Source organism: Pseudonaja textilis, chromosome 3, assembly GCF_049901715.1.
Source record: "Pseudonaja textilis isolate UNSWEBS1 chromosome 3, rPseTex1.2, whole genome shotgun sequence".
NCBI classification, from domain to species: domain Eukaryota; kingdom Metazoa; phylum Chordata; class Lepidosauria; order Squamata; family Elapidae; genus Pseudonaja; species Pseudonaja textilis.
The window spans coordinates 121918746-121930850 of NC_141992.1; the positions used below are offsets into that span (position 1 = coordinate 121918746).

Here is a 12105-nt window from a genome sequence, read left to right on the forward strand (position 1 = left end):
GAGATCCTTGACCCCGCAGACTAGTTGATCGAGGAGCATGTCCTCCAGGTAGGTTCCAAACCCACAATGGAGTGCTGCGGTCCTGAGGGCGGCCATGTACTGGTTGATGGTCTCTTTGTCTGATTGCTTCCTCATACGGAAGGTGAATTGCCTGGCAATCTATGAAGGTCTGGGAGAATAGTGGTTAGTAAGGATTTCTAACAGTTCAGACCATGGAACGTTTTTTAACTCACGTGGAGCCACGAGTGCTGTGGCAGTGTCAAAAACGATGGCTCCACAGTAGATCAGGAAATATGATTTCTTCCGGTGCTCCCCTGCATCAGCCAGCCCAATTGCGTCAATGTAATGGTTAAAGCGGTTCTTGTATGACTCCCACTTCTCCTCATCCGGTTTGAATGCTGGGAAGACTGGATTGGAATTCATAGTGAGGAAATCGGTTGTACAATCTGTGGAAAAAAATCTCTCTGGGGCAGCAGCAGAAGGTTTCTAGTGCCTGTGGCAGGCAAGTGATTTCAGCTCTGGAGAGGCTTTTTCACAATCCTCTCTCTCTCTGGGCTAAACACGAGATTAGGCTGCCAGCCGTTGGCAGCGTTTTGAAATCGCGCCTGCGTGGGCGTCAGTGACTTGGCTTACAGCACCGCTGTACTTTTTAGGTTTGAAATTCAAATGACAGCCGTTTGAATTTCGCGCCTAAAGAAACGAGCGCCGCGCTCGCAGCACTTCACTTTTCCTGTAGCTAGGCTAACAAGCGGCTACAGACGCTTCTCACTTTCGTTGCTGGCTGACCGCTTTCTCTGGCTGCGGATCAGCGTTCGCTTTGTTGCTTGCTGACCGCTTTCTCTGGCGGCGGATCAGCGTTGCTCTTATCGCCGGCCGATCGCTTCTCTGGCTGCGGATCGGCGGCTAGTGATTCAGCGGTTGCATTGTGCTTCTGGTAGCCATCCCACCTTCGTCGCCAGTGTTACGTTTGGGTAATGAGAGGCTGAACCAGAGCATGAGTGCAACAAATACTTTATTATAACAATAAAGGACTGACCGTGCTTGCCAAGCCTGGAACTGGCTCGCAGCGATCAGCAACTGGTTGGACCCTGCAGCCTGCTTTTATAGCTGGCTGCTGGGGAGAACCAACCAATGAGCGAGGGGGAAAACCGCCCCCGCAATGTGAACGGACCTGAGTGGGAACTCCTAGAGTTCCAAGGACATAACAAAAGGGATGCAAATCAGTGTTTTAGAAAACTATCAAGTGAATACTCCTAAATAACTATTATGTTATTGAGCTGTGGTAGCACAGGGGTTAGAATGTAGTATTGCTGGCTAATTTTGCTGATCATCAAGAGTTTGATTCTCACTGGCTCAAGATTGACTCAGCCTTGCGTCTTTCTGAGATTGGTAAAATTAGGACTCAGATTATTGGGGGCAATATGTTGACTCTGTAAATTGCTTACAGAAGTCTGGAAAGCAGTGTGAAGTGGTATATAAGTCTAAGTGCTATTGTTATTGCTATGTTCACTGGCCAGTTTCAGCCAACTGTTGCATTATGAAGAGAAACTGAGCCTGTATTTTTAAATTTAATTGTGGGAAGATAAAAGGGTAAATGAAATAGCCTACCTTATAAATTTGTTTCCTACATTGCTGTCACCTGAGGAAAACACAAATTGTTTTTTTGCTTTGTTTTCAAAGTTGCTTCCTAATAGCAATTACTAACAACCTTGTGCTTTGGAGAGAGCTGGATATGCTAGTTACAGAAGATGCCACTAGTGAAGATTAAGCACTTAAGTGGTTATTGTCTCCAAATATACCTCAGCTTTAATTGCATGGAGCAATCAATGTTAATAGATAGTGGCAGAAACCAAAAAAGCTTCCTGTTTAGACCTGTTTGAAAAAAATAAAGCACCGTACCATCCATGAATACAGATCTTGCAGTGGGAGCAGAACTGTGTTTAAATGTGGCTGTGACAATGCAAATAAAAGAAGAAAAGAAGGAAAGTTTTATTTTCTACTAAGGTGGCCAAGACACCTACTGAAAAACTATAGCTATTTACTAAGCAAAAAAAAATATGTTGGCTTAAATAATTTGTGAGCTATCTACAAATGTGATTCTCTTTTTTACATTTGCACAGATACTATATAATTGGATGTGCATGCATTAAAATAGTGCAGTAACTAAGATATGTGTCAGCTCTGGCTGGCTTGGCATTCTGCCATCAAAAGAAGAAGGGGTGAGGGGAGGATGAAAAGAGAAAGAAGGAGGAGACAATGAAAGGGGAAAAGATGAAAGGCTGATAAAGCTTTGTGTGTATGCGATAGGAAATTGGGAGGAGGGAATGTCAGGTGATAAGGCTCAGAGCAGCTGGATCTTGTTTGTGCCAGCATCCCATGGCTAGGCACCTTGAGAAATATGCAGATAACCCCCAAATATCTCAGGGTTCTCAAACATTTTGGTGAATTCTGGTTAGTTGGAAACAGTTTGGTCATGGGGGAAGGGATGGGCTGGCGGTAAACATACACCTTATTTTTGTATCCAGCAAGTGTGGTAATCTCAGAGCTGGCTTGACTTTACTGCAACTAAAACCTTTAGTAAAAGAACCCCTTGCTTTAACCAAATGGAGTTGAAGGCTTTTCTTTCCTAAGGAATTAGATTGGGGCAGGTCTGACAATATGCATATTTGTCAGGGGTAAGGAAATGGGAACGTCCATGTGACCCCAAACTCCCATTTTCCAGCAATCCCCATCTACATACTACAGCTGACCATCAAGATCTAGAAAGCTATATGTTCCCTGCTGATGCAGTCATTGTTTGATAGGCAACATGGAGCTCACTTGTGGCTCCTTAGTACCTTGGGATAATCTCTCTAAATCTGAGTAGCAAAATGACCAAATCTGCACTTTCTGCCAAAACTAAGTATGAAATGGGAGCACAAGTGGAGAAAGGTCAATATAATTGCCTTTCATCTTTGCATGCAAAACTGGTCTTCACTGTTAACATTAGAAAATATTCACATAAGCAACTTGTAATTTATTTCAATTATTAAAATAATTTTAAAAAATTGAATTAATTGTGGTCCTGGTGGAATGGAGAGCCAAAAGCTTTGTGGTGGAGAATTAATATCATACATGAAGCTCTCAGCTTTGAAGAATAAATGGACTTTCAGGCTGAAATAAAACACAGCAGGCTGCGCCTGGTTTTTTTTATTGGATGGGCTGCAAAATAAATCACATAAAATGCTTGGTGGCATCACTTATCTGTTTACAAAATGATTGCTATGATAAACATAGTTACAAAACCCTCAATTTATTAGGATGCCATGTACCATTTTCTCTAGGCCACTGTTCTGTAGGAGGATTCCTACATTTCTTTGTCCGCATCAGCAAGTTTCCCTTTACATTTTTAAAAAAGAAAATTAGAAAATTATGTAATTTCCAGGGACCAAGTGGGCACCAAGGAAGTTGTCTTTGGCACAGCTTAGCCCTAGGAACCACAATGGAAGACCTAGAATTACATTAGGAACTGTGGTAGCGCAGTGGTTAGAATGCAGTATTGCAGGATGACTCTGCTCACTGCCAGACTCAAGGTTGACTCAGCCTTCCATCCTTCCAAGATTGATAAAATGAGGACCCAGATTGTTGGGGGTAATATGCTGACTTTGTAAACTGTTTAGAGAGTGCTGTAAAGCACTATGAAGTGGTATATAAGTCTAAGTGCTACATGTTATTGCTACTATGTGTATGGTTTTTTGACATTTCTACTCTTACCAGTCAAAATCAGAGGAAGGAATGGTTATCAATACCCTTTATCAAAATGAGCAAGACAAATACTTTCAAGGTTTGCCTTCTTGAAAATGGTTTTTGTAATCTCTGGATAATATCATCTGGGGAATAAAGGGCCTCAGTATAGATTGTACTGTACCTTTTGCAAACAAAATTGGAAACTAAGATTAATTCCTTACTATCTCTCTAAATAACCTTGGGGCTTTAATATTTTGCTTTATTATTATACAAAACATTTCCCAATTTATGCCCTGACAGATGTAATTTGTATTAGTTTAGTTATTACTTATTTTTTCTCACCCTCCAAGCTTCCTGCAGCACCTATAATTGAGTATTATAAATAATATTGAGATTTATTGTATCTATACGATTCTCTTGCATAATAAATAAATGGTATGTATGGAGTGAGGGTAACAAATGTTTCTAAATATACACACATATATGCATGAAGAGCTTTGAAGAAGTCTATGATACTCCAGGAAATTTGGTCTAGTCACATTCTCCCAGACCAATCCACCTCACAGGTGTTGTTGTTATGACAGCTCCAGTGGCCTAGAGGTGGAGTCCCTCCTCACAACCAGGAGGCTGTGAGTTCAATCATAGGTAGAGGTTAATATTTGGAATAGACCCTCCGCAGAGGGTTGGACTAGATGACCTCCATAATCTCTTCAATTCTGTTATTCCATGTGGATAAAATCTCAGAAGAAATCCATGCAAGCCAATTTAAGCTTTTTCAATAAGCCAGTATATAAATATGACAATTCATTAACAATAACAGATTCTCTCCTATAAGAAATCCAGTCCACTGCGTGACAATGCTTCATATTCAGACTAAGAAAAATCTTCATATTTCTATCCAATAGTTACATAAAGTTCAAATGGCCAGCTTACTCTTGAGTATTTACTATACCACAAGAATAGCAAAATGGGCATGCATTTTTTATTTTAAAAAAATCCTTCTTTTTTTCTTCTTAATAGTTTAGAAGAAACCTAAATATATTAGATATGAAATTGGAAAATAACAGACCCTGCATTTTGTAGTGTTATATTGTTCACATATTTTTTCCTGTAAGAAGTTTTATTCCTAAAATCTTGAGGGACAACCTTTTGAAATTGGAAGAATTTTAAAGAAGTGTTTTCTTCCAAAATCTTCCCAAAAGACAAAACTGGGAGAGAGGTAACAGAAAATATGAACTGCCCTTCATAAAAAGAACACTTGAAATATATTCTTAATTATTTAGTTGTAGTAACATTTATGTAGCATATTCCAAATTTAATTATTGCAATACATGTTGTTTACCATGCTGTAGATCAGCCACACAATAAAAGAAATTATTTACATTGCCAGGATATATACAACACATTTATCCCTCTTCTAAAGTCCCTTTATTACTAAAAAGCCATTTTCTAGCCATTCGTTTATCAAAGTCCAGGCTGAAATTTGATACCTAACTATAATTTATACTGATGTAAAAATGAGAGAGTTTCTTCTTTGTGATCTCAGTGGAGATCCAAACTCCAAACATGGAGTTTAGCATGAATAAATTTAAAGCTCTTATTAGCTCCCTGTGTTTGATTTTTAATTATAAAATAAGAAAAACAGAGCTATACACACAATGGGTATGTTGTTAATAGAGATTCAGACCATCTGCTATGTTTTCTTACGGTCATTTAGGAATCAGATAAAATTACCTAACAGGCAACATAAGGAACCTACAAAATAGTCAAATGACATCAGATTCTTCTATTTATTTATTAATTAACTACATTTAACCCAATCTTATCTTCAAAAAAAACCCTGATTTTTCACAATGTGTTTTATTCCGTGTTATTATCCACATGTCAATTTTAAAGAAACTTGAGCCATCAGAGACAGCACTGTTTGCCCATTTTTTTCCAAGTATGTTTAACAGCTGAAAGAAGATGAAAATAATGTTTCAATGCATACTTACTCAGTAAGAAGATCATGGATTTCCTGAAGTAGGTCGAAAAAGCATAGATTTAGTCTTGTTGCTGTAGTAAATTGGTGTCAAACTCATTGTGTTATGTTGCTGTCATGTGATCTTTCATGATGATTTTTCCTTCACAGAGCTGGGGCAGACCAGTTTTTTTCTTTTCCAATTACTTTTCCTTCCAGCTACTTTTTAATTTGAAATATATTATGAAATGGTTTAATTTTGCCATCTTCGGACAAGATATGGTTGAAAAATGGTGGGTAAGTGCAAGGAACAAACAACTATCAATATAAATTTTAAATGATATGTTCACTGATGTGTTTGAAATATCTTTCTGAAAATATTTGAAAGGTTAAGTTTCCAGGAAAATATTAAAAATATTTGATCCTTCCTAGGCCTGAGAAGAGGCTGTGTCTAATTAATTGGCATCCAGATTTCGTTTCAATTAGAGTAAAAACACTGAAATTGACAGGATTTTGATTTAAGGACCATTCGTGTCCATGAGATTCAGTGGTGAGATTCATTTTTTTTTAAACTACCGGTTCTGTGGGCGTGGCTTGGTGGATGTGACAGGGGAAGGATACTGTCAAATCTCCAGTCAGAGGTGCTATTTGCTGATTCTCTGAACTACTCAAAATTTCCGCTACTGGTTCTCCAGAACTGGTCAGAAACTGCTGAATACCACCTCTGATGAGATTGTTTCATGGACTAAATACAGTAGAATATTGTCATACAGCCAGGGAAATCATTGAGAAGAAGCAAACTGACCAGATAGTGAACTGGAAATTCACTGAGCTTTATTCACCTTCCTTGAATCAGTGCTTGCCATCACTAACTCCTTTTTTCTCTATTTTCAGCCCAAAATCCCATTGGGAACCTATATCTGTGCTAATATATGTGTCCCATTCAGTCTACAAAGTGTGCAGAGATCCGAATGTGTGAAACCAGTAATATGGCATTGCAGGCAAATCCTTCCTTAAATATTGAATAGTTTGAGAGCTCTTTAAGAACATGGCTTTGGAGTTGCTCTTAGGCAACATATTTACTAAAAATTTAAATGATACAGTGAAGACAAGCATGTCTCCTATGCAAGGATGACATGCACATTCGTGAAGTGTTCCATAATTAAAAAAAAATAAATTAAAAAGTAATAAAAAGAACATGGCTTTAGAGCAAGGAAGAACCATGGCGATGATATATATATGTGATGACCCAGAGTATATCAGAAATATTACAAAACTGAAAACGTAACTAAAAGTCCTTTAATGCCTTCATCTTGGCTTCACTGTTTAATTGTTCACAGTGGAGGAGTAAACTACTTTCAAAATAACATTTCAAAGGAAAGAAACACAGTTCAAATTCAAAGAGTCAATAACAAACCAAAAACAAACCGCACTGAATAAAGTTGCACGATAGACCAGGATAGATATTTGCCAACTTCAGGAAGATAACCAGGTACAGTCCGTTGGAAGAACGCCAACCAAGATAAACCTTCTTTAGGAAAAAAATACTAATTTGTTTCCAGCATCTGTTAGCACACAGGTCCAAACTTTTATGCAGATCTCACACTGCTCAGCTGGCCTCTGCCTTTCCCCAGCCTCCACCACCACCTCTGGAGTCACACTTCCACTCCCTGTTGGCTGTTCTTCCTCTTCCTCAGAGTCAGTCTCCACCTGGGGCATGACACATATATGTATCTTACAGTGCATTCAGAAAGTATTCAGAACCTCTTCACTTTTGTCAATTTTGTTAAGCTGCAGCCTGATTCTACAGTGGTTTAAATTCATTTTTTTTCCTCATTGATCTACATTTAGTTCTCTTAGTTGTGTGCTTAGGATTGTTGTCATGTTGGAAAGTGAATCTTCAGGCCAGTCTGAGGTCTGAACACTGTGGAATAGGCTTTCATTCAGAATATCCCTTTACTTTGCTCCATTCAGCTTTCCCTCAACTCTGACAATCTCCTAGTCCCTGCTGCTGAAAAACACCCCTACAGCATGATTCTGATACCACTATGCTTCACTGTTGGGATGATACTGGGCAGCGTCCAGAAACATTTAAAACTGAGTCCAAACAATTCAATTTTGGTTTCATCAGAAATGAGAATCTTGTTCCTTGCAGTCTGAGAGTCCTCCGTGTGCTTTTTTGCAAACTCCAAGCAGGCTTTCATGTTTTTTGTACTGAGGAGAGGCTTCCATCTAACCTCTCTGCTATAAAGCCTAAATCAATGGTGGGCTGCAGTGATGGTTGTCCTTCTGGAACTCTGTCCCAACTTCACAGGATCTCTGGGGCTCAGTCTTAGTGACCATTGGGTTCTTTCTTATCTCTCTTACTAAGGCCCTTCTCCCCAAATTGCTCAGTTTGCCTGGACAAACTGGAAGAGTGCTAGTTGTGCCAAACATCTTCCATTTCAGAATTATGGAGGCCATTGTGCTCTTAGGAACCTTCAGTGCAGCAGAAATTTTATTCTACCTTCCCCAATAATTGCAATAATCCTTTCTGTGAGCTCTGCAGGCAATTCCTTTGACCTCATGGCTTTTGCTCTGTTACGGTATGTTTTGTCAGCTGTGAGACCTTCCATAGAGAGGCATGTATCTTTCCAAATCATGTCCAGTTAATTGAATTTAAAACAGGTGTAGAAACATGTCAACAACAATAAGAGAAATGAGAGGCACAGAGCTAAATTTCACGCGTTGTTGCAAAGAGTCTGAATTCTTATGCCAATGTGATATTTTGTGGTTTTTTTTTTTCCTTTTTAATTATTTTCACTTTGTCATTATGGGGTACTGAGTGTAGATTAATAAGAAAAAAAAGAATTTTAATAATTGTAGAATCAGGCTGCAGCAGAACAAAATTGACAAAAGTGAAGGAGGTCTGAATGCACTGTAAGCAACATTTAAGTAGAATTCTTACTATAAATTTGTGCAAATAAGGTCTCACCTGCAACTTTTTAGATCATTGGTACCAAGGAATCAATATTTTGCTCCAAGATAAGATGGCAGGATTCTGCCTCAAGGGTTATAGTTTAATACACTCAGATAATGAAAGCTCCTAGCTGCTTAAGAAAATAATGTGTAACAGCAACGGATTTTGCAGATTCAGGTATATTTTCTTGGTATTTAAATGCTTTTAGCAGCACAGCATAACCCCTGGGAAGCCCTTCAAGATTAATTTTCTTTAGTGTAATCAATAAAGTGATACTGGAGTAGCAGATTCAAACAATCCAAATAAGGAGGAGATTTCATTAATTTGACTAAGGTATAAAGTATAGCCTTTTGCTAAATCAAGAAGAAACATTGCCATGACATACATATAGCTATATTAACTTTAAAGAAATCATTTAAGGATCATTTTAAAATATTACACACCAAGCACCAATAAGCAACCTAACAAACATTATAACTCATATTCAAACACAGATTTTTTTGAAGCTTTTAATATAGCGTCCGGTTTACAGTATCATTTTTTTTCCTTCATAGAATTTTCCCACAACTGCAGGGTCCATTGGTTTTGGATCAATCAAGAGTTGATCAACTGGTTGTCAGCTTTGGAAGCCATATTAGCACCAGAAGCTTACACATGGCCACATCTTGTGCTTGGGAAATTGTGGGGGGGATTTCATGTAGTTAGACATAATAGCATTCTTCTTTACAGTCAAGGTCATGTTATTCCTGCACCTGGATGAGTAGTTTAAGAGGTGTCTCAATTTGGGATGGATGGTGATTGGGGCATGTGATGGAATGATGGGTGCAGGGGATGGATTTGTATTTTTTAATTATTGAAGGAAAACCCAGAACTCTTAGATTCAGGTTTTCCCAGATGTGCCAGTATACTTTTCCAATAAAGAGAAACTTTGAGAAAATGTTTGTCGCAGAGTTTTTGATTGGAGTTTGGTTTAGGTGGAACACTGACATTGGTTACAATAGGAATTGACTAACCAGCTTGTTGCCCTAGCCTGAAACTATAGACTGAGAAAGAATCTCTGGTCCATGTCACCCAGTTGGCATTCATGCTTCCAGCAGGACTAGAATGCACAGTCTCCTGGTTTGTAACTCAATGCCTTAGCCACTTGATCAAACTGGCTCTCTTCTATATTTTTCTATGATATAGCTAAAATAACTGGAAAGCATTATTTCTGTTCTTCTGTTGACTCACAAGGTTATTTTGATTTCTCACATTATTAAAAAAATATTGGGAACAATTAGAGCTGTGCAAAAAAACCCAACAACATTAGGAAGCACTTGGCATGTGTGAAGTCCCATTTCTCAAATTGCTAAAGCAGCCACAGCCACTGGAAAGCTATGTGCAATTGATTTGAAAGTGCATGTGTGTGAATGCCCAGACAGCACTTCTGCTAGGACTATCACCAAAACAGATGGGCATTCATGCAAATATGTGCAGACAGCTGGAGAAATCCTTCAAAGGAGCCGTGCTGAGCCTTCTGGGGGAATATGGCTGTTTTTGCTTATGTCAATATGCCTTTTCCTTTTTTGAGTGTTTGCCCAGTGTGAACAGTACACATTAAAAGACTTTCATAAAGATAACAAATTGTTCCATGTGACTTGCTTGGGTCAAGTTGAAAAAAGGCACTGCAGAAGACAAATCAATGTTCTGCTAAATATTTCAGCAAGTATATCATCTGAAATTGGAAAGACTTTTGCCAATGGGACTTATATGACCTGTTTCAGTAAACTGTGTGATACCACATTGAGGACTGGTTCATTGGTTTTACTAAGGAAAAAAAAAGACTTAAGTAAAATAGATGGAGTTTGTCAAAACATTTTGTTCAGCCTAGTGCAATGAGCTTGATCACACTTTGTACTAGTAAAAGATAAACACTATCAACCATTACCCTAAAGAATATACAGATACTCCTTGACTTACAACCACAATTGAGCCCAGAATGTATGCCACTAAGTGAGAAATGTTGAGTAGCTTTGGCCCGTTTACAATTTTTCTTGCCATGTTTGTTAAGTGAATCATTGCAGTTATTAAACTAGTAGCATGTCTGTTAAGTAAATCTGGCTTCCCCAATTGATTTCGCTTGTCAGCAGTTTGCAAAAGATGATCACATGACCCCAGGACATTGCAACCGTCATAAATATGAGACAGTTGTCAAGCATCCAAATCTAAACCATGTGACCCCAGGGATGGGACAATAGTCATGCGTGAAAAATGGTCATAAGCCACTTTTTTCAATGCCGTTGTAACTTTGAACGGTCACTAAATGAACTGTTGTAAATTGAGGACTACCTGTACAATATTTCACTTGCTTGATACTATTAAAGTATCTCTCCATGAAGAACCTTGAAGAGTTTCATCTGTAAATAGTTCTTTAACAGTGTCATAAATCCTACGATGAGAGAAGCCAAAAGACATGTTCCATGGGCATGTTAGGTTGATACAAGGGAAAAGCTGGGAGTTAGAATCAGAGGTGATATTCAGCTGATTTGGACCAGTTCTGGTGTACCAGTAGCGGAAATTGTGAGTAGTTTGGAGAACTGGCAAATACCACCTCTGGCTGGCCCTGCCCACCCACCTGCCTCCCTTTCCTATCCTATATTCCCTTGTTTTTTTATCTTAGCTGACTTGCACGGCAGAGCAGATTGCTGTGCCTCAGCTGAACTTAAAAACAACTCACCTCACTAGCACTGACACAGAGGGTGGCTTTTGAGTGCTGTGAGGATGCACTCACATAGAACTGGTAGGAAAAAATGTGGAATCCCACCAGTGGTTAGAATGTATTTGGAACAATGTATCTGACATAGACTTAGCATAGTTCCTCCTTCCCATTAAATGTAATGAGTGACTTTGGGTCATATTTTCTCTGAGCCCAAATGATTTTACAAGATTTTTGTTGGGATAAAATTGTATTGTGGTCTTGAATTCTCAGAGGAAACAAAAGAATATAGAAACATATATTTAAAGGAGGAAGAGACAAAGGAGAAAATAGAATGACCAAAAGAAACAGCTTCTGACATATTGAACTGAAAGAGGTGAAAACTTCATCTCCTGAAAAGCTGTTGATAGACAGCTATGGGTCTCAAAAGAGACCAATTACCAGTTCTGGTGACTGAGTGACTGCTTCACACTGAGTAAGCAGAAACTGTAGGAGGAATAGAATGCAACCAAATTTCAGGAAGATTTTGGTGGGAGAACTTAAGATAGAATCACTGACAGTTTTCCTTTAGCCCTGTATAATTTGAAAGTTTGAGAAGAGAACAATAAAAACTTTTCAACTGATGGTACTGCATGAATGGACAGATTCCATAGCAATCATGATTGACAATGCCTATCTGTATTCCTGCCTAGAAAAAAAAAATCTGGCTTATATTTGCAGGCAATGAAAAATATAGTGACTCGACAGGCACAATGGAATTGACAT

At 38.6% G+C, this 12105-nt stretch overlaps 1 non-coding gene across 1 annotated transcript; it reads left to right on the top strand.

Annotated features, from left to right (window-relative positions):
- The first annotated feature begins 6745 nt into the window (after window positions 1-6745).
- Window positions 6746-6852, top strand: LOC113436605 (U6 spliceosomal RNA). The gene has a single exon (XR_003374114.1). It is a non-coding gene; the product is annotated as a U6 spliceosomal RNA (small nuclear RNA).
- Window positions 6853-12105: the final 5253 nt, after the last annotated feature.